Below are 27,269 nucleotides of genomic sequence, written 5' to 3'. Positions count from 1 at the left end.
TGCACTTTCATGTAGAGCAGGGGTGCAAGTATGGAGAGAGGTACTCCTTTCCTGAGCAGATCATGCTGACCTTGGTGGAGTAGGCAAATCACTGATCCTAGGATTCAGATCCCTACACCACCCTCCAAGTTCTGTGAATAAAGGCAGGTGACTCCAAGTCACTGTGTCTCAAGTTCCTCATTTGCAAATGGAATAATAACAGCTAAATTGTTCAGTTGCTGTAAGGCTAAAATTAGAGACTCTTTATTATAGGTGATATTAAGAAAATGCTTTACATGAATGATTTTCTTTCCCTGTGTTTGAATTTTCAATTCTTGGCTATCCAGGCTTGTTGGGTCCTTATTGATGTGTTCATTTCAACCTTGTACTGCAGGTTCATCTCGAGTTTAAGAAGCTTTTGGAATTAGCTTAGTGACCCAGCCAACATTTTTGTCCCTATTTCTCTCAGTTCTCACTTAGCTGAGGAAAAAGGTCTCAGCTTAATTATGTCTATCATCAAAAGATGTGGCTGTGAATACAGTAGAAATTTGAAACATAAATACTGAATAGGTGAATGAACAAATGTGTTCTAAAAGTGTATTTTTAAGTGGGAACTGCTATAGATGTTATTAAGACTTTCCTCTCCACTTGACTGACATTCAGTTTTTGAAGGTTCATACTCTTTGATCAAAACCCTCTTAAGTTCTTTCACACTCAGATAGAATAGGCAAATAGAATAAATTGAGTAGTCTTCACAGAGGAAATTCATTTTTCCATGAGCAGGTTGCTTGATAATCTGCTTTCAAAAGTGCCTGAAGTTAGTAAAACTGCATAGTGAACCCCTCTCAGCATCACTGCCTTATACAAAATCCTTTCCATTTGATACTATTAGATTCCAAATTATGCCAGGTCTTTTAAGTACTTTGGTTTAGATCAGGGTTTCTCAACCTTGACCCTATTGACATTTGGGGCCATATAGTTCTTTGTTGTAGGGGGCTGTCCTTTGCGTAGTAGGATGTTTAGCAACATCTGTGCCCTCTACCCACTAGATGCCAGTAGCAGCCAGCCCCTTCACCCTATTGTGACTTCCAAAAATGTCTCCAGACATTGCCACATATCCCATGAAAGGAAGAAAATGACTCGGTGAAGAAGCACTCATCTAGAATGATCCTTGCCACAATACAGACACAGCCTTCCGCAAAAGTTGAGAAGTGAGGGATGTATCACCAGTTTTGGAGTCTGCTCTATTGTTGAAATTTATGGTTAAGTTATTATCTTAATCCCATCAGAAAACTCCTAGCCTGAATTGGCAAGTCTGCTCTCGTCTGCTCAGTTATCACATTGAGGATACTTGGTTTTTAACAAGACTGCAGATTATACTGGCTTCTGCATAGAGCCTGTGCATATCACATATAAATGAAGGTAGATATGTCATAATTTATATTCTTAAGGTCTGTATTTGCTGAGTTGTTATTCCATCATCTGTCAACATCAGAATGGTCTTTTAAAATTTCCCACTTTTATTATGTTTCTGAAAATACTTTTATGCAAAATTATTCAACACATCAATAATCCAGGAAGTTGCAACATTTTGCCTTGGATTCTACCTTATCTGAAAATAATACGATATAATGCTATATTTACATGTTTGTTGACATACCTCTCCTTATATCTTTAATTTTTACCTTATCATTACACTTGGTTTAGGGTCTATTTATATTGCATAAGATATAATTCAATTTTGTTTTTGACCCATTCAAAGTATCTGTCACTTAATAAGAAAGATGAACTTCTTTACATGTGTTAAAACACGTACATTTTGCTTTGCTTTTGCCATCTTGTTTCCTTTGAGGCTCCCCTGAATTCTGGCTCTTTTAGTGGGGGATTTATTTACTTTTCTCTTACCATATCTGGTGCTTCAGAAGGTATATTTTCTGTTTTGAATTCTACTGTTAGTCATCCAAATTTTTCTATCAGTTTTTCTGTCACTTTAATTACCAGTTAATTCTGTTAATTTTCACATTATATATCTTGATTTTTCCAATGTTAGGTGTATATGGACTCAAAATTATAATGTATTTCTGGTGAATTTTTCCTTTTATGATTAAACAGTAGCTCTTATATTCTAAAAATTCTTGCTACCATAGATACTTTTTTTTCCTCAACAGCTTCCTTTGATTAGTAATTTTTTGCATTGCTTGTCGTTTTGCATTACATGGTTAATTTTTTTGTTTAATCTTATCTCAGTTTAGTCTCATATATATTAAGAAGCTGGCTGTTTTAACATTTATGATACACAAATCTCTAATATTCAGTGAGAGAGTTCTATCCATTTATATTTACTGCTTATTTAGTACTTATCCCTAAATACTCTCCCTACCCTGTTTCCACACCCTTTGCATTGTGACTGTGTCTCTTCTCCCATGAAGAGAAAAGAGTCTGTTCCCCTGTCCCCTCAACCTGGGCTGGTCTCTGATTTGCTGTGACCAATAGAATGCAGCAGGACCATTCCTCAGCCAGTTCCTAGCCTCGGCCTCAATAGGCACAGCATCGTTTCACACACTTTGCTGGAAATGTGGCTCTTCCGTCTAACCAAGCACAAATTACCTACTAGAGGAAAAGAAACCATGTGGAGGAGAGCCAATGCACACCAAATGACAGCCAGCCCAGACCCCAGAATAGAATCACCTGCCCGCTCTCAGCTTACTGCAGATGTGTGAGGGAGCTGGACCAAGACCAGAACAGCCAGCTGAGCCCAGCCTAAATTGCCCACCTGCAGGACCAAATTAATGGTGGTTGCTTTAAGCCAGTGTTCAAGGGCAGTGTTGCACAACAATATCTAGTACACTGACATATATGGAGGGATTTATACCATGATATTTTAAGATTTCTATTTGCCATACTTCTGTGTTTATTTCTTTCTTTACCTTTTTTCCTCCTCCTATTTGATTATTTTGTTTTATTTCCCTGTTTTCCTCTAGGGATTTTGAAGTTTAAATTATATTTTTAGGGCAGAAGACCTAAATAGACATTTCTCCAAAGAAGATATACAGACTGCCAACAAACACATGAAAGAATGCTCAACATCATTAATCATTAGAGAAATGCAAATCAAAACTACAATGAGATATCATCTCACACCAGTCAGAATGGCCATCATCAAAAAATCTAGAAACAATAAATGCTGGAGAGGGTGTGGAGAAAAGGGAACCCTCTTGCACTGCTGGTGGGAATGTGAATTGGTTCAGCCACTATGGAGAACAGTATGGAGGTTCCTTAAAAAACTACAAATAGAACTACCATATGACCCAGCAATCCCACTACTGGGCATATACCCTGAGAAAACCGAAATTCAAAAAGAGTCATGTACCAAAATGTTCATCGCAGCTCTATTTACAATAGCCCGGAGATGGAAACAACCTAAGTGTCCATCATCGGATGAATGGATAAAGAAGATGTGGCACATATATACAATGGAATATTACTCAGCCATAAAAAGAAACGAAATTGAGCTATTTGTAATGAGGTGGATAGACCTAGAGTCTGTCATACACAGTGAAGTAAGTCAGAAAGAAAAAGACAAATACAGTATGCTAACACATATATATGGAATTTAAGAAAAAAAAATGTCATGAAGAACCTAGGGGTAAGGCAGGAATAAAGACGCAGACCTCCTAAAGAACAGACTTGAGGTTATGGGGAGGGGGAAGGGTGAGCTGTGATGGGGCGAGAGAGAGTCATGGACATATACACACTAACAAACGTAGTAAGGTAGATAGCTAGTGGGAAGCAGCCGCATGGCACAGGGATATTGGCTCAGTGCTTTGTGACAGCCTGGAGGGGTGGGATAGGGAGGGTGGGAGGGAGGGAGATGCAAGAGGGAAGAGATATGGGAACATATGTATATGTATAACTGATTCACTTTGTTATAAAGCAGAAACTAACACACCATTGTAAAGTAATTATACCCCAATAAAGATGTTAAAAAAAAAATAAATTATATTTTTACTATTTTTCATTACTTTTACACCTTTGAAGTTTACATATGATATTAAGTACAAACCTAAAATTCCCAGTTAATTAGTGTCTTTATTATCCTTCCAAGCAGTATAGGAACTTGGAGCACTCTACTTGTGACCATTTCTCTTTCCATAATTTTTTGTATAATATTTAGTTCCACTTTTTTTGTAAAGGACCTCCAAGTTAGTCACCATTGTCATCACCATTATTAACAGTGACAGCAGTCCAGTATTCTTTACCACCACGATGACTAACTTATTTGTCCTCTATTACTTTGTCAACCATACTCCTTCTGAGTTTTAATGTTTTAAATTATAGTACACCTTTTAGTAGTTCCTTTAGTGAGTATCATATGATATTGCCCAGCATTTTTGTATTTTTAACAAGAAGGGAGAAAAAGGAAAATTCTATTAAAGTTCGGTTTTTCATATAGCCAGAATTCCTACCCTTAAGAATTGTTTTCCATTTCATCCATATATATTTTAGTGTGGACCTCTAAAAGTAAAGCCTTATTATGTTGTTGCTGTTCTTGTTTTTGTTAATATAACCACAGTACTATTATTACACCTAGACCTAATAGTAATTCCTTAATATCATCAAATATCCAATCATTATTCAGTTGTAATTATCTCATAAATGCCATTATCGTTTACTTAATTTAAAAATCAGGATGCAAGTATGAATAACGTATTATAATTAGTGCTGTGTCCTTTATATCTCTCTAAGTATAAAATTTCTACTTCCATAACTTTTATTCCTTGCAGTTTATATTTGTGGAAACCAACATATAAATTGGTCATCAGTCTTATTTATTAGCCTTCTTATAGACTTTCACATTTTTCCTACTTCAAAAGTAATTTAAACAGGATGCATTGAAGGTTGTGATCCAGCAACCATTGTTAAATGGAAAGCCTCGTTCATATGCAGTATTTTAGATTTGGTCTGCTTTTTTAAAAAATTATTTTTATTTTCATTTTATTTATTTTTTTTGGCACAGCATGGGGATCTTAATTCCCTGACCAGGAATCGAACCCATGCCCCCTGCAGTGCAAGTGCAGAGTCTTAACCACTGGACCACCAGGGAAGTCCCTGGTCTGCTTTCTTAAAGTAACATATAGTTGGGTTTTATTTTATTTTTAACTTTTTAAAATTTTTAAATAACTTTAGACATACAGAAAGTTTGCAAAAATAGTACAGAATCCCTGTATATCCTTTACCCAGCTTCCTCTAATGTTAATATCTTACACATGAAAGAGTACAGTTATCAAAACCAGAAAAAATTATCATTGGTATAATTTATTAACTAAACATTAAATCTTATTTGAATTTCACCAGTTTTTCCACTAATGTCACTTCCATGATCCTATGTAGGCTCAACACTGCATTTAATTATTTCTCCTTTAGTATCTATCAGTTTGTTGATTTTTTAAATTCAATAGGAAATGTTTGTTTTTTAAGCCATTTACATTTATTGATATAATTCATGCATTTTATTTTCTATTACTCCAGTTTTTGACTCTTGCTTTTTATGTTTTTGCAGTGTTTCTTATTTTAATATTTTAATATGGCCTCTGTTATAGTTACATTTATGTTTTCTAAAGATTTGAAAGAAATTGACCCTATTTGTAATTCTGTTAGTGGCTAAATTTGCTTAAAATTCTTTATATTTTTGATCTCTGATTGTAAATAGTACATAGAAACTTTCCTTAGTATTCATTCATTTGTTAAGGTATCTTATCACACTGCTCTAAATCTTTGTGGGTGTATTCTGGAGTTTTTAACATGAGTTATTTTATTTATTATTTTATGATATATGACTGTTTCATATTTCCTTTGCTTTCCATTTTATTTTGCTCCCAATCTCTATTTTTAAGCCCAATGACTGTCAACTAGAAATTTTTCAATAATTGTTTATTGAAATTACCATAATTTCACTAGTTATCTGAACCTGAATCTTTCAAAGGTAGTTTTGAAACTTACCCACCAATCCTTTTCTGTCACAGACACCCATAATTTTAGATTTTTTTGATCTCCCAGCCCAGTGGCATTAAAAATTTGTAATATGATGTATTTTATTTATTTAGGCAATATTACACATTTGTAAATGCTTTCTATTGCTTTATCATCAGAAAGATAATTTGACTAAGTTTAAAATTATTCCATCACCAGTACCCGGACCTGCAAAAGAACTCTTTACATTATTTTTATATCTCTTCACAATTAGTTTAAAATATGAGATATTTCCCTTATTACTATCTCTAGTTTTGTCTATTTGAATAAGCTTTGTCATTTAATACTATTGTATAAAAGTTAATTTCCTGATTTTGATCCTAATACTCTGGTTATGCAAGATGTTAACATTAGAGGCAGCTGAGTGGGGATATATAGGAACTGTCTTTGTACTATTCCTGCAACTTTTCTGTAAGTCGAAAATTAGTTCAAAATAAAAACTTTTTTTAAAGCAATATACCAGACTAGATAGTAATTTGGCACATGTGATTAATGTTCTTTTAAAAATAATTAAAATGTACTAACCCAAAGAAGACAGCGAGTGCTCATTAGAAGTGCAAATTCTTATTAATAATTCAATTCCATATGCAAAAACCATGCCCGCAATAAGAAATAGGGACACAGACAACTTATAGCTTTCAAAAAAATCTATAATGAAAAAACAAATGACTAAGATGAGAAACCTCCATTTTACCCTTTCCTAGGTAGGCCTAGAGGCTTCAGTCTCTGCATTCTCTTCTCTTTATCATGTTTTCCTCTACTTCTCTTCTTCTTCCTTTATTAAAACATTAATTATCGTTAACTTGAAATTATCATGAATAACAGATCTCTTTTCCTAGTAAAAGTTATGCTGAAAGGCCTCCTAAAAATATTACCTTGCAAACTGCCAAATGAAGCATAATTACATTTTCCACTGAATCATTGCAAAGCAGAGGGGGTGTGCCCCTTCTTCTGTAATACACAGCCATCCATTCCCTCTCTTGTTTTATTTCTTTGAATTGTTGGCTCTGCCTGAATTCAGAACAAAGGAGATAGTAGACATAGTTGTTGACCCACCTCAAAAGACCAGCACCAATTTAGTTGAAGCATTCTTGACCTGTTTTCTGGGTAACATAGTCCTTGAATCTTGAAGTCAAGCACCAGACTTTCTCCTTCCATCTCCCTACTCTGTTTGCAGGCTTTTAATTAGTACCAGACCTCACCTTCCCTTGGCATGGCTCACACTGCTTCCAGTGACATGTTTGCAAGTGCATGAGAGGGACGTAGAGAGCTAAGTGGGAGCCTAGGGTCTGATGTAGGAAAGTGAGCGTCTCACCTGTTCATACACAGAGTGTGTGCACAGGGACACACACAAACACACACATGGGACCAGAGTGGCTTCCAGAGGGCTACCTTCCTTTCCAGAAGCCTCATTTCAGGCTTCAAATGACAGCTGTGGCTGTGTTACATCCTGGGGATGTGGGCCTCTATTCATCTCATAAGGAGCACCCCACCTGTTCTGCAGACATTCAGGAGCCCGGCAAAGTTGCCTCTCCAACCTTGTTGCCAAGCACTGTAAGCCATCTGAGAACCAACTCATTTCTTTTAATCAGAAGCAATGACTTTCAAAGGAGTCTGACGGCACCAATTGATGAACTAAGTCAAGAGAGAGAGGCTAATCGTGAAGGATGTGCCTTATGCCTGTGTGTATTTCTAGAAAGCTCTGCAAACAAGGAGAATACATTAAGTTAAATCTACCCTGCAATTCTCAGTTCTTGTTAGCGGCAAATTCTCCCTTAACTGCTTTCTATATTATTTTATAACAGCCCATGCTATATTTTAGTTAAAGTGACGCCCTGGGGGACTTCCCTGGTGGCGCAGTGGTTACGAATCTGTCTGCCAATGCAGGGGACATGGGTTTGAGCCCTGGTCTGGGAAGATCGCACATGCCACGGAGCAACTAAGCCCTGCGCCACAACTACTGAAGCCCACGCACCTAGAGTCCCTGCTCCGCAATAAGAGAAGCCACCACAATGAGAAGCCCACGCACCACAACGGAGAGAAGCTCCGCTCACTGCAAGGAAGACCCAACGCAGCCAAAAATAAATAAATAAATAAGTTTAAATAAGTAAATAAAACGACGTGCTGCTTCCCTGGTGGCGCAGTGGTTGGGAGTCCGCCTGCTGATGCAGGGGACACGGGTTCGTGCCCCGGTCCGGGAAGATCCCACATGCCGCAGAGCAGCTGGGCCCGTGAGCCATGGCCGCTGAGCCTGCGCGTCCGGAGCCTGTGCTCCGCAACAGGAGAGGCCACAACAGTGAGAGGCCCGTGTACAGCAAAAAAAAAAAACCCAAAAAACGACACCCTGAAAAAGAGTGTCTTCTCACCCTTCTTTATCCTCTAAAAAATGTCCATCTAGGGCTTCCCAGGTGGCGCAGTGGTTGAGAGTCCGCCTGCTGATGCAGGGGACACGGGTTCGTGCCCTGGTCCGGGAAGATCCCACATGCTGTGGAGCGGCTAAGCCCGTGAGCCATGGCCGCTGAGCCTGTGCGTCCGGAGCCTGTGCTCCGCAACGGGAGAGGCCACAGCAGTGAGAGGCCTGCGTACCGCAAAAAATAAAATAAAATAAAAAAATAAATAATAAAATAAAAATGTCTATCTAGATTTCCATTGAAAGTTATAAGGGGAGGAAAACAACTTACAAATAACAAGGGGATAGAGTCAGAAGAAGAGAAAGGTGTGCCCTTTACCTGAGTAAAAGGATGCTGCCTTGCAAAGCACTGTTAACAAGAACACAATTTAAGAACAATCATATGAAGAGGTAGATTCAGACAGGGAAATGGAGACTAAAAACACTCAGTTGTTTAAGACCACACAGAGAGTAAGTCTAAAAACTAACAGTGGAACCCAGACCCACGTCCTCATTCCAACTCCTGAGCGCTATGCTGTCCTTGTCTAAAATAGTAACAAATTAGTTTTGTCTTTCAGTTCTCATTTTTCAAATCATGAGACCTGTGGCACAAAAAGTTCTCAATATAATCAAATATCCATCCTGTACTTAAATTTCCATAATTTCTAATTAGAACACTTTGCTTGCCTGAATCAAGATCTTCATTGTGATTGGTTGATATGATTCCAATGTCTTTTTTTAATCTACAGTTTCCTCTTCCATCTTTTCTTTTTTTCCTTTCAATGTATTTATTAGAAACCAGCGTGATGTCCTATAGGATATACCACAGTCAGGATTTTCTGATTGTACCACCGTGGTATCATGTAACACCTTACTTATCAATTGGTGCTTAGATTTAGAATTTTCATTAGAATTGGATTTGACTTTATTTTTCTACAAAACTGCTTTATTGGTGATTTTGTGCATTTTCATTAGATTTTAGCAGTCCTCTTTCTAGGATCCCTTATGCATTATGGATTACTAAATGTTGATACTTACAATTCTCTGACCTATCTACTATGATACTTTATAATTCTATAATTCTATGAATTATAATTCTTTATAATTCCCTACTTTACAATAAAGAGTTCTTGGACTCTTTAATCAACAGAAATTGATAAGAGGCCAGACAGGAATTCAGGCAACATTTTACTGGGACTCATGCTTCAGCATGAGGGAGCGGAAAACAAGTAACAGGTTCCCTTGCTTGTGAGCTGGTCCCTTAAGTGGGGTGAGGATAGGAGCAGATCGGTGGGTCAGGTCAGAGGGGTGGCTTAGGTGATCTGCTCATCCTCTCAGTGGTGCTGTGTGCAGGGACCATGCACAGTACCCTGCTTTTGCTTCTGGCACCTCAGAAGTGGCAGTTGGGTTTTGGCCTTTTTGTATCTTGTTGTTCATAGTTTGCCCCAGCTGCTCATGCATGCAGTTATTTTTAGTTCCTTGTAGTTTCTTGTATTCTGTTGCTCGAGGAGACATTTGTCCGGTGCAAGCACTGCACCACAGGGTCCCAGGTCCCAGCCTGTCTCACTATCATTCTGTCTTCATTTATTAGCTGGATCACTTCTGATAGGGATCAGGACATGCTACCCCAAAATATGGATCCTTGGCATATTGAAAATGACACCTTGTCACATTTGAGTTTAAGATAAATGGCAGAAGCAGGAAGGTCACTCTGACCTTCACCTACCCTTCCTCTCCTGAAACAGGTCATAAAATCCTCATGGGAAAGGTGCCCTCCTTATATCCAGAAGAAAGGAACATCCTTATCTCTGAAGACAAAGGGATACCCAGAAGAATCCTAACAAACAGGACTTGCTACACTTACCTCATATACTCTAACATCATATTTCTACACTTGAATCTAGCATAAAAATACTTCGTGACACATAAAACTTATACTAAACAAATGTGGGTGCTTTCCTCTTATTAATTTGTCTGTGTCAGTTGAATTTTCAGACTCATCCAGGGACCCTAAGGGGGGCAAGGAAAACTTTTCCTCCCTTACACTTCTAAAAGGAGAACTTTCCCTCATTAACCTAGTTACCTAAAGGTATGGTTCACAAAGAAGAGGCAGAATAAATGTTGGTTCTTTCCCTTTATTTGTGAATTTTTCATATGTTTCCTAGAAACTTCTAAAATTGGCCAATGATATTTTATATTTCAAATATCATTATAAATTCATGAGTTTTAAAATGTTGGGTGTATTTCAATCGCTTGTACTCATATTCCTTATTACCCATCTTTGGCCAGTAGGAGCCTCTTCACTGTGATTCTGAGACCTTGAGAGTCTTTGAGAGCTTTCTTGCTACCTGGTATGAAAAAATGTTCTGAACCTATCTTATATATTTCGTGCCCCAGAACCAGTCAGCTAGGCTTGCTCATTATTTGAGTGACTAGGGCTAAGAAATATATATGTGTGTATATGTATACACAGAAAATATAAAAGGGATTCATAGTGATTTGCCAATTATGAATCAGAACTAAAGAGATTTTCTTAACCACATACATACAGCCCATATTTGTATATTTATTGTTTCAGTATGTGGATTCGGGAAATGTATGTGCATGTATGTGTCTTCATGTATTAAAATTATTCATACTGATATCTTCCATTCAAAATCAGAACTACAACATTTTTATTTAGCATTATAGATGCACAACTATCTCTTTTCTTCCAAAATGGCAGTCACGACTTGCAACAAACAACCTTCATTTTTCATTTGCTTTATTAAACAATACATGCATAGCTGTCTCAGAATAAGAGTCCAACCCTGACACTAGTGATTGATTACCAGAAGCAGTTTATTTTCAGGTTTATCTTTCTCTGGGTTAAAGGGGTCCAGAATAGGCTACTGTGCCATAAAAATTTTGAGCTGAAGACATTTCTGAAATTTTTTCCTCAACTTCCCTATCTGCCTAAAAGCAGAGCTTCCCAAAAGAACTGAAAGGAGCTCAATTGTCATAAATCTGTTCCCCAAGAGCAACCAGAGAAGGTTGACTCGTCACTGGAGATTAGAAGTCAACTCCACACCTAAACAGACTGTCACAAACTATCATATATCCCATCTGTTCTCCTAAGGACCCCTTTATCTTTCCTAGAAGTTATTTGTTTTCCCATAAGTGACCTTTCTTCCCCTCCCATCCTCTATTAAGCTATTCATTCCCCATAAATACCCGTCTGCCTATTCCCTTTTCCTATTAAGATGGTATACAAGCTCCAAATTCTAACTACCTACTTGAGTCATATTTTTGTGAACTCCCATATGCATGTGATAAAATTTTGTCTTTTGTCTTGCTACTGTGTCCTTTGTAAATTTAATTCACAGGTCCCTAAGCACTTTACCTAAGGAAGTAGAGGAAAAGTTTTTTTCTCCTTTACAGGGTATATGCTATATCCAATTAGAAATGTTCAGGCAAATTACTATGTTTTAAAGTTTCTCTCTGTGGCCATCCCATCAACTAAAATCATAAGTTTATTTGTTTCAGTTTACTCTTGATATATAAAGATTGACTTTTAACTTAATTTCATTTATAATTATGTAAACATTTAAAATTTTTCCAAAGTCTAAACTGTACAGTGAACTACATGTAAAGGAGTTTTGCTTCTATCCCTGTTCCATTCAGCCTATTTCCTCCTCCATAGGAAACCTTTACTTTTTTTTTCAGTTTTATCTTTTCACATTTTATACAGAAAAAATATTCTTGCATACTTATATTCTCTTTTTCTCAGATAATCAATAGCAAACTGCACATTTTCCTCCATCTTGATGTCATCACATTATATCACAGAGATCCCAACATAGTATTTATGTAGAGAATGTTAGAGGAAAAATTGTCTTCTTCCAACTTGGGTCCAGTGGTTTGGGGCTTGCAAATTAACTGATCATAGATTAAGAGGAGAAAAGAAAAGTTTTATTTAAGTGTACGCCCAGGAGTACTCAGTGATGAGTTACTCTCTTAATAGTGAGAGATAAAAGATTTATATACCAAACTTAATGAAGCAGGGAGTGGTTTAGGGTTTCAATGGAAAAGTAAGGAAGGTTCTCTTGGGCTTTTTGATACTGATGGAAATGGGCAGTATATCTCCAGGGCAGCTGAATTCACAGGAGACTCCCTTATTGGGAGACTTAATGGCAGCTATATTTTTTGGAGGTTTGCTTTTCTTAGATAAGGAAAGTTTGTATAAGATTTTTTTCTATGTCTTCTTTAGCTCAAACATTTTCTCTTTAAAATAATTTTTATACCAATTCTGAGGGTCTGAGTGGGTCCCCACAAGAGTTATTCTTCATTCCATTTCATCAGTTCATAGTACTACAGTGTATAGATGTAACACAGTTTATTCAGCCATTTCGCAAATGATAGAGATTTAGATTGTCTCTAACTTAAGCTGTTGTATTACAAACAGTGGTATAATGAATAACCTTGTGCATAAAACTTTTTGTACTTTTTTCCAAATGTATATCTGGGACAGATTCCTAAAGGTGATATTTGATTTATCATAGGGTAAATGCATATGTAATTTTGCATTTAATCATAGTGGGGGATATTGCCAGATATCCCCCACTATGAGTATACCATCTTGCTTTATCACCAGCAATCCATGAGAGTATGTTATCAAACATTTGAACTTTTCTAACCTGGTAGGTGAGAAATGATAACTCAGTGCAGTTTTAATTGTATTTCTTTTATTGGAAGTGAGGTTGAATATCTTTTCATATAGTTAAGAGCCATTTATAGGTCTTTGTATGTGTGTATTCTAGCTCATATTTCTGTAACATTTAAAATATCTTCATGTTTACTTTTTGAAGCTCTACTTTTAAATTGCTTGGCTACCTGCTTAATATTTGTATATTAAAAATAGTTTTTCTGTAATATAATGACAAAGGTTTTCTCCCTAACCAAACTCTACTCAAGCTCTCCTGAACTTTTTAATTAGGCCTCCTTCTGTGTTTCTCTTTCTGCATTGCCCAATTTTAGCAAGAATCCTGATAAGTCAGTTTAACTAGAATCTCCATCCTCCATATCTGGCCACCCTTGATGTCTAATATCTGATAGTTCCTCATCCTGCACTATTCCCCAGGTGATGTCTGATCACCATGGCCTGCCTTCAGCAAGAATCCTGTTACATTGGCTGAGCCAGAATACCCCTTACTCTTGATGTTTCCTTTTAGTAATTTTCTGTCCCTGAACTCCACCCTGCTCCTTGCCTGTAAGTTCCCACTTACCTAGGCTGTATTCAAAGTTGAGTTCAGTTTCTCCCCCCACCCTGGCAAGACCCTATTGCAGTGGTACCCACCTATACTCCTGGCCACCCTTGAATAAATTCTGCCTTTCCATCTTCAGTAAGTGTCATGAATATCTTTTTCTTTAACAGTTAGTCACAGATATTTCTCAGTTTATTTATCTTTTTTATTTGATTCTGATGTTCTCTGGCATACAAAATTTTTATTTATCTTTTGTAATCAAGTTTTCATAATCTTTTCACACTTCTGAATTTCAAGTCATAATTAAGAAAGTTATAGAGGGGCAGAGTCAAGACGGCAGAGTGGGAGGATGTGGAGTTCACGTCTCCGCACAACAGGGGCACCTACCAGATGCTGGTGGGAGACTACGACACCCAGGAGGATGGGAGGAACCCCCAGGAACCAGGTAGGACTTGGAGGGGAGTGAGAGTAGGAGAAGTGGAGGCCGGATGGGACCAGTGCCCTTGAGGGGTGGCTGGGGGAGGGAGGAGTTCCCATGCCTGGAGGGACCCTCAGGGGTTCAGAAGGTCAGGAGGAACGCATCTAGCATTTCCCCTGCCCAGTCAGGCCCTGGGAAGCCTGCTGGGGTCCCAGGGCGGGTCCTCCGCCTTCCGGGGCCCCCTCTGGCGTGTTGGTACTAGGGACATTGTGCGGGGGGGAAGAGGAGAGGCAGATATGGAGGGGCCCTCTGGGATCGGAGGATGGGGGAAAGTGCCTAGCATTTTCCCTGCCCACTCGGGCCCCAGGGAGCCTGCTGGGCTCCCGGGCCTGGTCCTCTGCCCTCCAAGGCCCCCTCTGGCTGCGTGGCTCCTAGGGGCATAGGAGGGAGGGAGGAGGGGTGAAGAGGAGGAGAGGTAGACAGGGAGAGGGGAACCCTCCGGGACTGGAGGATCAGGGAAGCACGGCTGGCATTTCCCCCACCGACTTGGGCCCCAGGAAGCCTGCTGGACTCACAGGCCGGGTCCTCCACCCTCTAAGGCCCCCTCCAGCTGAGTTGGTCCTAGGGACGTAGGAGGGAGGCGGGGAAGAAGAGGAGAGGCAGACGGGGAGGGGCCCTCCAGGATCGGAAGATCAGGGGGAACGTGCCTAGCATTTCTCCTGCCCACTCAGGCCCAGGGAGCCTGCTGTGGTCCTGGGCCTTGTCCTATGCCCTCCAAGGCCAGAGGCACTCCAGGGACCCTCTGGCCACGCTGAGCCTGAGCCCCCCCCAGCCCCCCCAGGGCCTTTTCTGGCAGTGTGGATCCTAAGGCTAGACCCTACCTGCCACCTAAACCCCACCCCTACGTAAGCCCTGCCCCCCACAGCCAAGCCCTTTTCCATTTTTTTTTTCCTTCTCCTTTTTGCTATTGTGGTTCTGTTTTACCTTCTGATCGTTGTTTCATCTGTATTTTTATTTTTTCTAACATATCTGTTAGTTTTCTAATCTTATTTTTTACTCTTTGTTACTGTTCTGCTCTTTTTTTCTTTTTTTCTTGCTGTCCCACATGGCATGTGGGGTCTTGGTTCATGAACCAGGGGTTGGGCCTGAGCTCCTGTGGTGGGAGCTCCAAGTCCAAATCACTGGAGTAACAGAGAACCTCAGACCCCAGGGAATATTCATCAGAGTGAGGTCTCGCAGAGGTCCTCATCTCGGCACCAAGACCTGGCTCTACTCAACAGGCAACAAACTCCAGTGCTGCAAGCCTTAGACCAAACAACCAGTAAGACAGGAACACAATTCTGAACCCATCACACACACAAAAAAAGAGATCACAAAAAAATATGTTACAGATGAAGGAGCAAGGTAAAAATCTACAAAACCAAATAAAAATTCAGAGTAATGATAGTAAAGAAGATCCAAAATCTCTGAAATAGAATGGAGGCACAGATCGAGAAAATACAAAACAATGTTTAACAAAGACCTAGAAGAACTAAAGAACACACAGAGATGAATAACACAATAACTGGAATGAAAAATACACAAGAAGGGATCAAGAACAGAATAACTGAGGCAGAAGACCGAATAAGTGAGCTGGTAAACAGAATGATGGAAATAACTGCCAAGGAGAAGAATAAAGAAAAAAGAATGAAAAGAATTGAGGACAATCTCAGAAACCTCTGGAACAACACTAAACACACCAACATATGAGCTATAGGGATCCCAGAAGAAGAAGAGAAACCGAAAGGGTCAAGAAAATATTCAAAGAGATTATAGTTGAAAACTTCCCTAACATGGGAAAGGAAATAGCCAACCAAGTCCAGGAAGCACAGAGAGTCCCATACAGGATAAATCCAAGGAGAAACATGCCAAGACACACATTAATCAAACTAACAAAAATTAAATTCAAAGAACAAATATTAAAAGAAGCAAGGGAAAAGCAACAAATAACATACAAGGGAATCCCCATAAGTTTATCAGCTGATTTTTCAGCAGAAACTCTGCAGGCCGAAAGGGAGTGGCAGGATATAGTTAAAGTGATGAAAGAAAAAAACCTACAACCAAGATTACTCTACCCAGCAAAATCTCATTAAGATTAAATGGAGAAATCAAAAGCACTACAGACAAGCAAAAGCTAAGAGAATTCAGCACCACCAAGCTAGCTTTACAACAAATACTAAAGGAATCTTTCTAGGCAGGGGACCCAAGAGAAGAAAATGACCCACCAAAACAAACCCAAAATAATTAAGAAAATGGTAATAGGAATATACATATCAATAATTACCTTAAATGTAAATAGACTAAATGCCCCAACCAAAAGACACACACTGGCTGAATGGATACAATAACAAGACCCATATATATGCTGTCTACAAGAGACCCACTTCAGACCTAGGAACACATACAGACTGAAAGTGAGGGGATGGAAAAAGATATTCCATGCAAATGGAAATCAAAGAAAGCTGGAGTAGCAATACTTGTATCAGCTAAAATAGACTTTAAAATAAAGACTGTTACAAGAGATAAGGAAAGACACTACATAATGATCAAGAGATCAATCCAAGAAGCAGATATAACAATTATCAATATTTACACACCCAACATAGGAGCACCTCAATACATAAGGCAAATGCTGACAACCATAAAAGGGGAAATCGACAGTGACACAATAATAGTAGGGGACTTTAACAACCCACTTGCACCAATGGACAGATCATCCAAACAGAAAATAAAAAGGAAACACAAGCTTTAAAGGACACAATAGCCCAGATAGACTTTTTTTTTCCTGAGGTGTAATATCTTTTAGTGGGCAAATTAGAACTATTAGAAAATATTAGAAATCTTTTTCTATAATAAAAATATTAATACTATATTATTGTGAAAAAACAGCACAGCTTCTCAGTTCCTTAAGCTTTCACATATATCACAATGTGTAGCCTACCTCCATATGTTTGCTTTTATAATAACAGAGTATAAAAAATATTCATTGGGGGCTTCGCTGGTGGCGCAGTGGTTGAGAGTCCGCCTGCCGATGCAGGGAACATGGGTTCGTGCCCCAGTTGGGGAATATCCCATGTGCCGTGGAGCAGCTGCTGCCGTGAGCCATGGCCGCTGAGCCTGCACGTCCAGAGCCTGAGCTCCGCAACGGGAGAGGCCACAACAGTGAGAGGCCCGCGTACCAAAAAAAAAAATTCACTGAACAAGTGCAGTAGGTTTAGCTGTAAAAATTGCCTAGGTCAAAAAAACGAAAGCAGGACAAGTTTCAACCTGACCAAAATACCTATATATATATTACTTCTTTGGTCTCTTTTTTTTTCTTTACATCTTTATTGGAATATAATTGCTTTACAATGGTGTGGTAGTTTCTGCTTTATAACAAAGTGAATCAGTTATACATATACATATGTTGCCATATCTCTTCCCTCTTGTGTCTCCCTCCCTCCCACCCTCCCTATCCCACCCCTCTAGGTGGTCACAAAGCACCAAGCTGATCTCCCTGTGCTATGCGGCTGCTTCCCACTAGCTATCTATTTTATGTTTGGTAGTGTATATATGTCCATGCCACTCTCTCACTTTGTCACAGCTTACCCCTCCCCCTCCGCATATCCTCAAGTCCATTCTCTAATAGGTCTGTGTCTTTATTCCTGTCTTACCCCTAGGTTCTTCATGACCTTCTCTTTCTTAAATTCCATATATATGTGTTAGCATACAGTATTTGTTTTTCCCTTTCTGACTTACTTCACTCTATATGACAGACTCTAGGACCATCCACCTCACTACAAATAACTCAATTTCGTTTCCTTTTATGGCTGAGTAATATTCCATTGTATATATGTGCCACATCTGCTTTATCCATTCATCTGTTATGGACACTTAGGTTGCTTCCATGTCCTGGCTATTGTAAATAGAGATGCAATGAACATTTTGGTACATGGCTCTTTTTGAATTATGGTTTTCTCAGGGTATATGCCCAGTAGTGGGTTTGCTGGGTCATATGGTAGTTTATTTGTAGTTTTTTAAGGAACCTCCATACTGTTCTCCATACTGGCTGTACCAATTCACATTCCCACCAGCAGTGCAAGAGTGTTCCCTTTTCTCCACACCCTCTCCAGTATTTACTGTTTCTAGATTTTTTGATGATGGCCATTCTGACCAGTGTGAGATGATATCTCATTGTAGTTTTGATTTGCATTTGTCTAATGATTAATGATGTTGAGCATTCTTCCATGTGTTTGTTGGAAGTCTGTATATCTTCTTTGGAGAAATGTCTATTTAGGTCTTCTGCCCATTTTTGGATTGGGTTGTTTGTTTTTTTGTTATTGAGCTGCATGAGCTGCTTGTAAATTTTGGTGATTAATCCTTTGTCAGTTGCTTCATTTGCAAATATTTTCTCCCATTCTGACGGTTGTCTTTTCATCTTGTTTATGGTTTCCTTTGCTGTGCAAAAGATTTGAAATTTCATTAGGTCCCATTTGTTTATTTTTGTTTTTATTTCCATTACTCTAGGAGGTGGGTCAGAAAGGATCTTGCTGTGATTTATGTCATAGAGCGTTCGGCGTATGTTTTCCTCTAAGAGTTTGATAGTTTCTGGCCTTACATTTAGGTCCTTAATCCATTTTGAGCTTATTTTTGTGTATGGTGTTAGGGAGTGATCTAATCTCATAGTTTTACATGTACCTGTCCAGTTTTCCCAGCACCACTTATTGAAGAGGCTGTCCTTTCTCCACTGTACATACCTGCCTCCTTTATCAAAGATAAGGTTACCATATGTGCGTGGGTTTATCTCTGGGCTTTCTATACTGTTCCATTGATCTATATTTCTGTTTTTGTGCCAGTACCATACAGTCTTGATTCCTGTAGCTTTGTAGTATAGTCTGAAGTCAGGGAGCCTGATTCCTCCAGCTCCGTTTTTTGTTCTCAAGATTGCTTTAGCTGTTCGGGGTCTTTTGTGTTTCCATACAAATTGTGAAATTTTTTGTTCTAGTTCTGTGAAAAATGCCAGTGGTAGTTTGATAGGGATTGCATTGAATCTGTAGATTGCTTTGGGTAGTAGAGTCATTTTCACAATGTTGATTCTTCCAATCCAAGAACATGGTATATCTCTCCATCTATTTATATCTGTAATTTCTTTCATCAGTGTCTTCTAATTTTCTGCATACAGGTCTTTTGCCTCCTTAGGTAGGTTTATTCCTAGATATTTTATTCTTTTTGTTGCAATGGTAAATGGGAGTGTTTTATTGATTTCACTTTCAGATTTTTCATCATTAGTGTATAGGAATGCCAGAGATTTCTGTGCATTCATTTTGTATCCTGCTACTTTACCAAATTCATTGTTTAGCTCTAGTAGTTTTCTGGTAGAGTCTTTAGGATTCTCTATGTATAGTATCATGTCATCTGCAAACAGTAACTGCTTTATTTCTTCTTTTCCAATTTGGATTCCTTTTATTTCCTTTTCTTCTCTGATTGCTGTGGCTAAAACTTCCAAAACTATGTTGAATAAGAGTGGTGAGAGTGGGCAACCTTGTCTTGTTCCTGGTCTTAGTGGAAATGGTTTCAGTTTTTCACCATTGAGGACGATGTTGGCTGTGGGTTTGTCATATATGGCCTTTATTATGTTGAGGAAAGTTCCCTCTATGCCTGCTTTTTAGAGGGGTTTTATCATAAATGGGGTTGAATTTTGTCGAAAGCTTTCTCTGCATCTATTGAGGTGACCATATGGTTTTTCTCCTTCAATTTGTTAATATGGTGTATCACATTGATTGATTTGCGTATATTGAAGAATCCTTGTATTCCTGGAGTAAACCCCACTTGATCATGGTATGTGATCCTTTTAATGTGCTGTTGGATTCTGTTTGCTGGTATTTTGTTGAGGATTTTTGCATCTATGTTCATCAGTGATATTGGCCTGTAGTTTTCTTTCTTTGTGACATCCTTGTCTGGTTTTGGTATCAGGGTGATGGTGGCCTCGTAGAATGAGTTTGGGAGTGTTCCTCCCTCTGCTATATTTTGGAAGAGTTTGAGAAGCATAGATGTTAGCTCTTCTCTAAATGTTTGATAGAATTAGGCTGTGAAGCCATCTGGTCCTGGGCTTTTGTTTTTTGGAAGATTTTAATCACAGTCTCAATTTCAGTGCTTGTGATTGGTCTGTTCATGTTTTCTATTTCTTCCTGATTCAGTCTTGGCAGGCTGTGCATTTCTAAGTATTTGTCCATTTCTTTGAGGCTGTCCATTTTAGTGGCATAGAGTTGCTTGTAGTAACTCTCAATGATCCTTTGTATTTCTGCAGTGTCAGTTGTTACTTCTCCTTTTTCATTTCTAATTCTATTGATTTGAGTCTTCTCCCTGTTTTTCTTGATGAGTCTGGCTAATGGTTTATCAATTTTGTTTATCTTCTCAAAGAACCAGCTTTTCGTTTTATTTATGTTTGCTATCGTTTCCTTCATTTATTTTTCATTTATTTCTGATCTGATCTTTATCGTTTCTTTCCTTCTGCTAACTTTGGGGTTTTTTTGTTCTTCTTTCTCTAATTGCTTTAGGTACAAGTTTAGGTTGTTTATTCGAGATGTTTCCTGTTTCTTGAGGTAGGATTGTATTGCTATATACTTCCGTCTTAGAACTGCTTTTGCTGCATTCTACAGGTTTTGGGTCGTCCTGTCTCCATTGTCATTTGTTTCTAGGTATTTTTTGATTTCCTCTTTGATTTCTTCAATGATCACTTCGTTATTAAGTAGTGTATTGTTTAGCCTCCATGTGTTTGTATTTTTTACAGATCTTTTCCTGTAATTGATATCTAGTCTTATAGCGTTGTGGTGGGAAAAGATACTTGGTACAATTTCAATTTTCTTAAATATACCAAGGCTTGATTTGTGACCCAAGATATGATCTATCCTGGAGAATGTTCCATGAGGACTTGAGAAAAATGTGTATTATGTTGTTTTTGGATGGAATGTCCTATAAATATCAATAAAGTCCACGTTGTTTAATGTGTCATTTAAAGCTTGTGTTTCCTTATTTATTTTCATTTTGGATGATCTGTCCATTGGTGAAAGTGGGGTGTTCAAAGTCCCCTGCTATGAATGTGTTACTGTCGATTTCCCGTTTTATGGCTGTTAGTATTTGCCTTATGTATTGAGGTGCTCCTATGTTGGGTGCATAAATATTTACAATTGTTATATCTTCTTCTTGGATAGATCCCTTGATCATTATATAGTGTCCTTCTTTGTCTCTTGTAATGGTCTTTATTTTAAAGTCTATTTTGTCTGAAATGAGAATTGCTACTCCAGCTTTCTTTTGGTTTCCATTTGCATGGAATATCTTTTTGCATCCCCTCACTTTCAGTCTGTATGTGTCTCTAGGTCTGAAGTGGGTCTCTTGTAGATAGCATATATATGGGTCTTGTTTTTGTATCCATTCAACCAGTCTATGTCTTTTGGTGGGAGCATTTAGTCCATTTACATTTAAGGTAATTATTGATATATATGTTCCTATTCCCTATTTCTTAATTGTTTTGGGTTTGTTATTTTAGGTCTTTTCCTTCTCTTGTGTTTCTTGCCTAGAGAAGTTCCTTTAGCGTTTGTTGTAAAGCTGGCTTGGTGGTGCTGAACTCTCTCAGCTTTTGCTTGTCTGTAAAGGTTTTAATTTCTCCATCAAATCTGAATGAGATCCTTGCTGGGTAGAGTAATCTTGGTTGTAGGTTTTTCTCCTTCATCACTTTAAATATGTCCTGACAGTCCCTTCTGGCTCGCAGTTTCTGCTGAAAGATCAGCTTAGATCCTTATGGGGATTCCCTTGTGTGTTATTTGTTGTTTTTCCCTTGCTGCTTTTAATATATTTTCTTTGTATTTAATTTTTGACACTTTGATTAATATGTGTCTTGGCATGTTTCTCCTTCGATTTATCCTATATGGGACTCTCTGTGCTTCCTCGACTTGATTAACTATTTCGTTTCCCATGTTAGGGAAGTTTTCAACTATAATCTCTTCAAATATTTTGTCAGTCCTTTCTTTTTCTCTTCTTCTGAAACCCCTATAATTCGAATATTGGTGCGTTTAATGTTGTCCCAGAGGTCTCTGAGACTGTCCGGAATTCTTTTCATTCTTTTTTCTTTATTCTGCTCTGCAGTAGTTATTTCCACTCTTTTATCTTCCAGGTCACTTATCCGTTCTTCTTCCTCAGTTATTCTGCTATTGATCCCTTCTAGAGTATTTTTTAATTTCATTTATTGTGTTTTGCATTGTTGCTTGTTTCCTCTTTAGTTCTTCTAGGTCCTTGTTAAATATTTCTCGCATTTTCTCTATTCTATTTCCAAGATTTTGGATCATCTTTACTATCATTATTCTGAATTCTTTTTCAGGTACACTGCCTACTTCCTATACATTTGTTAGGTCTGGTGGGTTTTTATCTTCCTCCTTCATCTGCTGTGTTTTTTTTTTTTATCTCCTTTTGTTTATCTTACTGTGTTTGGGGTCTCTTTTTTGCAGGCTACAGGTTCCTAGTTCCCGTTGTTTCTGGTGTCTATCCCCAGTGGCTAAAGTTGGTTCAGTGGGTTGTGTGGGCTTCCCGGTGGAGGAGACTAGTGCCTATGTTCTGGTGGATGAGGCTGGATGTTGTTTTTCTGGTGGGCAGGTCCACGTCTGGTGATGTGTTTTGTGGTGTTTGTGGCCTTATGATTTTAGGCAGACTCTCTGCTAATGGGTGTGGTTGTTTTCCTGTCTTGCTAGTTGTTTGGCATAGGGTGTCCAGCACTGTAGCTTGCTGGTCGTTGAGTTAAGCTGGGTGCTGATGTTGAGATGGAGATCTCTGGGAGTTTTTCGCCATTTGATATTACGTGGAGCTGGGAGGTCTCTTGTGGACCAGTGTCCTGAAGTTGGCTCTCCCACCTCAGAGGCACAGCATTGACTCTTTGCTGCAGCACCAAGAGCCTTTCATCCACACGGCTCAGAATTAAAGGGAGAGAAAGTAGAAAGAAAGAAAGAGGATAAAAGAAAATAAAATAAAGTAAGGTAAAATAAAATAAAGTTATTAAAATAATTAAGAAAAAAAAATTTTTTAAGTAAAAAAAAAAACTGAAGGATAGAACCCTAGGACAAGTGAAGAAAGCAAAGATATACAGATAAAATCTCACACAGAAGCTTACACATACACACTCACAAAAAGAGGAAAAGGGGAAAAAATAATAAATCTTGCTCTCAAAGTCCACCTCAATTTGGAATGATTTGTTGTGTATTCAGGTGTTCCACAGATGCACGGTACATCAAGTTGATTGTGGAGATTTAATCCGCTGCTCCGGAGGCTGCTGGGAGAGATTTCCCTTTCTCTTTGTTCGCAGAGCTTCTGGGGTTCAGATTTAGATTTGGCCCCGCCTCTGCATGTAGGTCGCTGGAAGCCGTCTGTTCTTCGCTCAGACAGGACGGAGTTAAAGGATCCGCTGATTCGGGGCCTCCGGCTGACTCAGGCCAGGGGGAGGGAGGGGTAGGAATCCGGGGCGAGCCTGCGGTGGCAGAGGCCAGCATGATGTTGCACCAGCCTAAAGCATGCCGTGCATTCTCCTGGGGAAGTTGTTCCTGGATCCCGGGACCCTGGCAGTGGCAGGCTGCACAGGCTTCCCGGAACGGAGGTGTGGAAAGTGACCTGTGCTCGCACACAGCCTTCTTGGTGGTGGCAGCAGCAGCCTGAGCGTCTCATGCCCGTCTCTTTTTTTTTTTTTTTTTTTTTTTGCGTTACGTGGGCCACTCACTGTTGTGGCCTCTCCCGTTGTGGAGCACATGCTCCAGACGGGCAGGCTCAGCAGCCGTGGCTCACGGGCCCAGCCGCTCCGCGGCATGTGGGATCTTCCCGGACCGGGGCACGAACCCGTGTCCCCTGCACCGGCAGGCGGACTCCCAACCACTGCGCCACCAGGGAAGCCCTCATGCCCGTCTCTTGGGTCTGCCCTCTTACCCACGGCTCGCGCACGTCTCCGGAGCTCCTTTAAGCAGCGCTCTTATTCCCCTCTCCTCGCGCACCAGGAAACAAAGAGGCAAGAAAAAGTCTCTTGCCTCTTCAGCAGGTCCAGACTTTTTCTCGGACTCCCTCCCGGCTAGCCGTGGTGCACTAACCCTTTCAGGCTGTGTTCACGCCGCCAGTCCTCTCCCTGCGCTGCAACCGAAGCCCCTCTTTGGTCTCTTAACTCTGTCTACCTTGGTCTTGGACTTCCCAGACTCCAGAATTGTGAGAAATAATGTTAGTTGTTTAAGCCACCCGGTCTGTGGTACTTGTTATAGCAGCTCAAACTGAAGGACAGGTCAAGAGGACCTCACATATGTGGAGCTTATCAGAACATCACTACTGTCTGGAACAGCTGCCTGTGTTTTATGGGAGAAATGGAATGGCTCTCTTCTCTTTTCTTGATCTTTCCTCACCACTGCTTACTGTGTAGCTCAGTAATGAATATGTGAAACAGTTCTGGAGGCCAGAAGACCACGACCAAGGTGCCTTCAGGGCTGGTTTCTGGTGAGAGCTCTCATCCTTGGCTTGTATACAGCTGCCTTCTCACTGTGTCCTCACATGGCATCTTCTTGGAAACACCATCTGGAGGCAGCCTCTTCCTCTCCAACTTGTCAGGATGAGCGGCAGGAGAGATTCATGAACTGTGATGCTTCGTTAACTGGCAGTCACACTGCCAGTACAAGTGGGACATCTGTATCAGCCAAACCTTTAAAATAACTTGTAATAAGTTTTGAGCTCTATAAATGTTTATCTATTTAGCCAATGCTGGAAAAGACATCAGAAACTTCAAGGATGAGGTCAACTCTCTGCAAGTGTGCCATTTCTGTTCCACGTGTTCTGAACACAGCTCTGCCACAGCAATACCTCTGACAGTAGATCTGGTAAGCAAGATCCCCAGATAGATTTAATTGATATTTATAGGACATTCCACCCAAAAGTGGCAGAATACACTTTCTTCTGAAGTGAACATGGAACATTCTCTAGGATAGATCACATCTTGGGTCACAAATCAAGCCTCAGAAAAGTTAAGAAAATTGAAGTTGTATCAAGCATCTTTTCCAAACACAGCGCTGTGAGATTAGAAATCAATCACAGGGGAGAAAAACTGTAAAAACCACAAATACATGGGGGCTAAACAGTGTGCTACTAAATAACTGAGATCACTGAAGAAGTCAAAGAGCAAATTAAAAAAAAAACGTAGAAACAAATGACAATGAAAACATGACGACCCAGAACCTATGAGACACAGCAAAAGCAGTTCTAAGAGGGAAGTTTATACCAATACAATCCTACCTCAAGAAACAAGAAAAATCTCAAATATAAATAACCTAACCATACACGTAAAGCAACTAAAGAAAGACAAAGAAAACCCAAAATTAGTATAAGGAAAGAAATAAAGACCAGAGCAGAAATGAATGAAATAGAAATGAGGAAAACAATAGGAAAGATCAATAAAACTAAAAGTTGGTCCTTTCAGAAGATAAACAGAATTGATAAACTTTAGCCAGAGTCAACAAGGAAAAAAGAGAGGGAACTCAAATAAATAAAATTAGAAATGAAAAAGGAGAAGTAACAACTGACACCGCAGAAATACAAAGGATTATAAAAGACTACTACAAACAACTATATGTCACTAAAATGGACAACCTCGAAGAAATGGACAAATTCTTGGAAAGGTATAAATTTTCCAAGATGGAACCAGGAAGAGTTAGAAAATGTAAACAGACCTATCACAACCTAATGAAATTGACACTGTAATTAAAAATCTTCCAACAAACAAAAGTCCAGGACCAGATGGCTTTGCAGGCAAATTCTATGAAACATTTAAGAAGAGCTATCCTTCTCAAACTCTTCCAAAAAACAGCAGAGGGAGGAACACTCCCAAGCTCATTCTGTAAGGCCAACATCACCCTGATACCAAAACCAGACAAAGATATCACAAAAAAGAAAAATTACAGACCAATATCACTGATGAACATAGACACAAAGGTCCTCAACAGAACACTAGCAAACAGAATCTAACAACACATTAAAAGTATCATACACCATGATCAAGTGGGGTTTATCCCAGGAATGCAAGGGTTCTTCAATATATGCAAATCAATCACTGTGATAAAACATACTAACAAATTGAAGGAGAAAAACCATACGATCATCTCGCTAGATGCAGAAAAATCTTTCAGTAAAATTCAACACCCATTTATGATGAAAACCCTCTGAAAGTGGGCATAGAGGGAACTTACCTCAACATAATAAACGCCATATATGACAAACCCACAGGAAACATCGTTCTCAATGGATACCTGAAACCGTTTCCTCTAAGATCAGGAATAAGACAAGGTTGTCCACTCTCACCACTATTACTCAACATAGTTTTGGAAGTTTTAGCCACAGCAATCAGAGAAGAAAAAGATATAAAAGGAACCCAAATCATAAAAGAAGAAGTAAAGCTGTCACTGTTTGCAGATGACATGAAACTATACATGGAGAACCCTAAAGATGCTACCAGAAACCTATAGAGCTAATTGTTGAATTTGGTAAAGTAGCAGGATACAAAATGAATGCACAGAAATCTCTTGCATTCCTATACACTAATGATGAAAAATCTGAAAGACAAATTGAGGAAACACTCCCATTTACCACTGCAACAAAAAGAATAAAATACCTAGGAATAAACCTACATAAGGAGACAAAAGACCTGTATGCAGAAAACTATAAGACACTGATGAAAGAAATTAAAGATGATACAAACAGATGGAGAGATATACCATGTTCTTGGATTGGAAGAATCAACATTGTGAAAATGACTCTACTACCCAAAGCAATCTACAGATTCAGTGCAATCCCTATGAGATGACCAATGGCATTCTTCACAGAACTAGAACAAAAAATTTCACAATTTGTATGGTAACACAAAAGACCCCAAATTGCCAAAGTAATCTTGAGAAAGAAAAACGGAGCTGGAAGAATCAGGCGCGCAGACTATACTACAAAGCTACAGTAATCAAGACTGAATGGTACTGGCACAAAAACAGAAATACAGATCAATGGAACAGGATAGAAAGCCCAGAGATAAACCCATGCACATACGGTCACCTTATCTCTGATAAAGGAGGGAAGAATATATGATGGAGAAAAGACAGCCTCTTCAATAAGTGGCACTGGGAAAACTGGACAGGTACAT

General features: G+C 39.1%; 1 non-coding gene across 1 annotated transcript; it reads right to left on the bottom strand.

Moving 5' to 3' along the window:
* Positions 1–5,010: 5,010 nt before the first annotated feature.
* Positions 5,011–5,083, bottom strand: TRNAA-UGC (transfer RNA alanine (anticodon UGC)). The gene has a single exon. It is a non-coding gene; the product is annotated as a tRNA-Ala (tRNA).
* Between the last annotated feature and the right edge of the window lie 22,186 nt (positions 5,084–27,269).

This window comes from Orcinus orca, chromosome 10 (assembly GCF_937001465.1).
Source record: "Orcinus orca chromosome 10, mOrcOrc1.1, whole genome shotgun sequence".
NCBI lineage: Eukaryota > Metazoa > Chordata > Mammalia > Artiodactyla > Delphinidae > Orcinus > Orcinus orca.
Note: the sequence above shows the minus strand (reverse complement) of the source record. Positions and strands in the feature narration are given on the sequence as shown.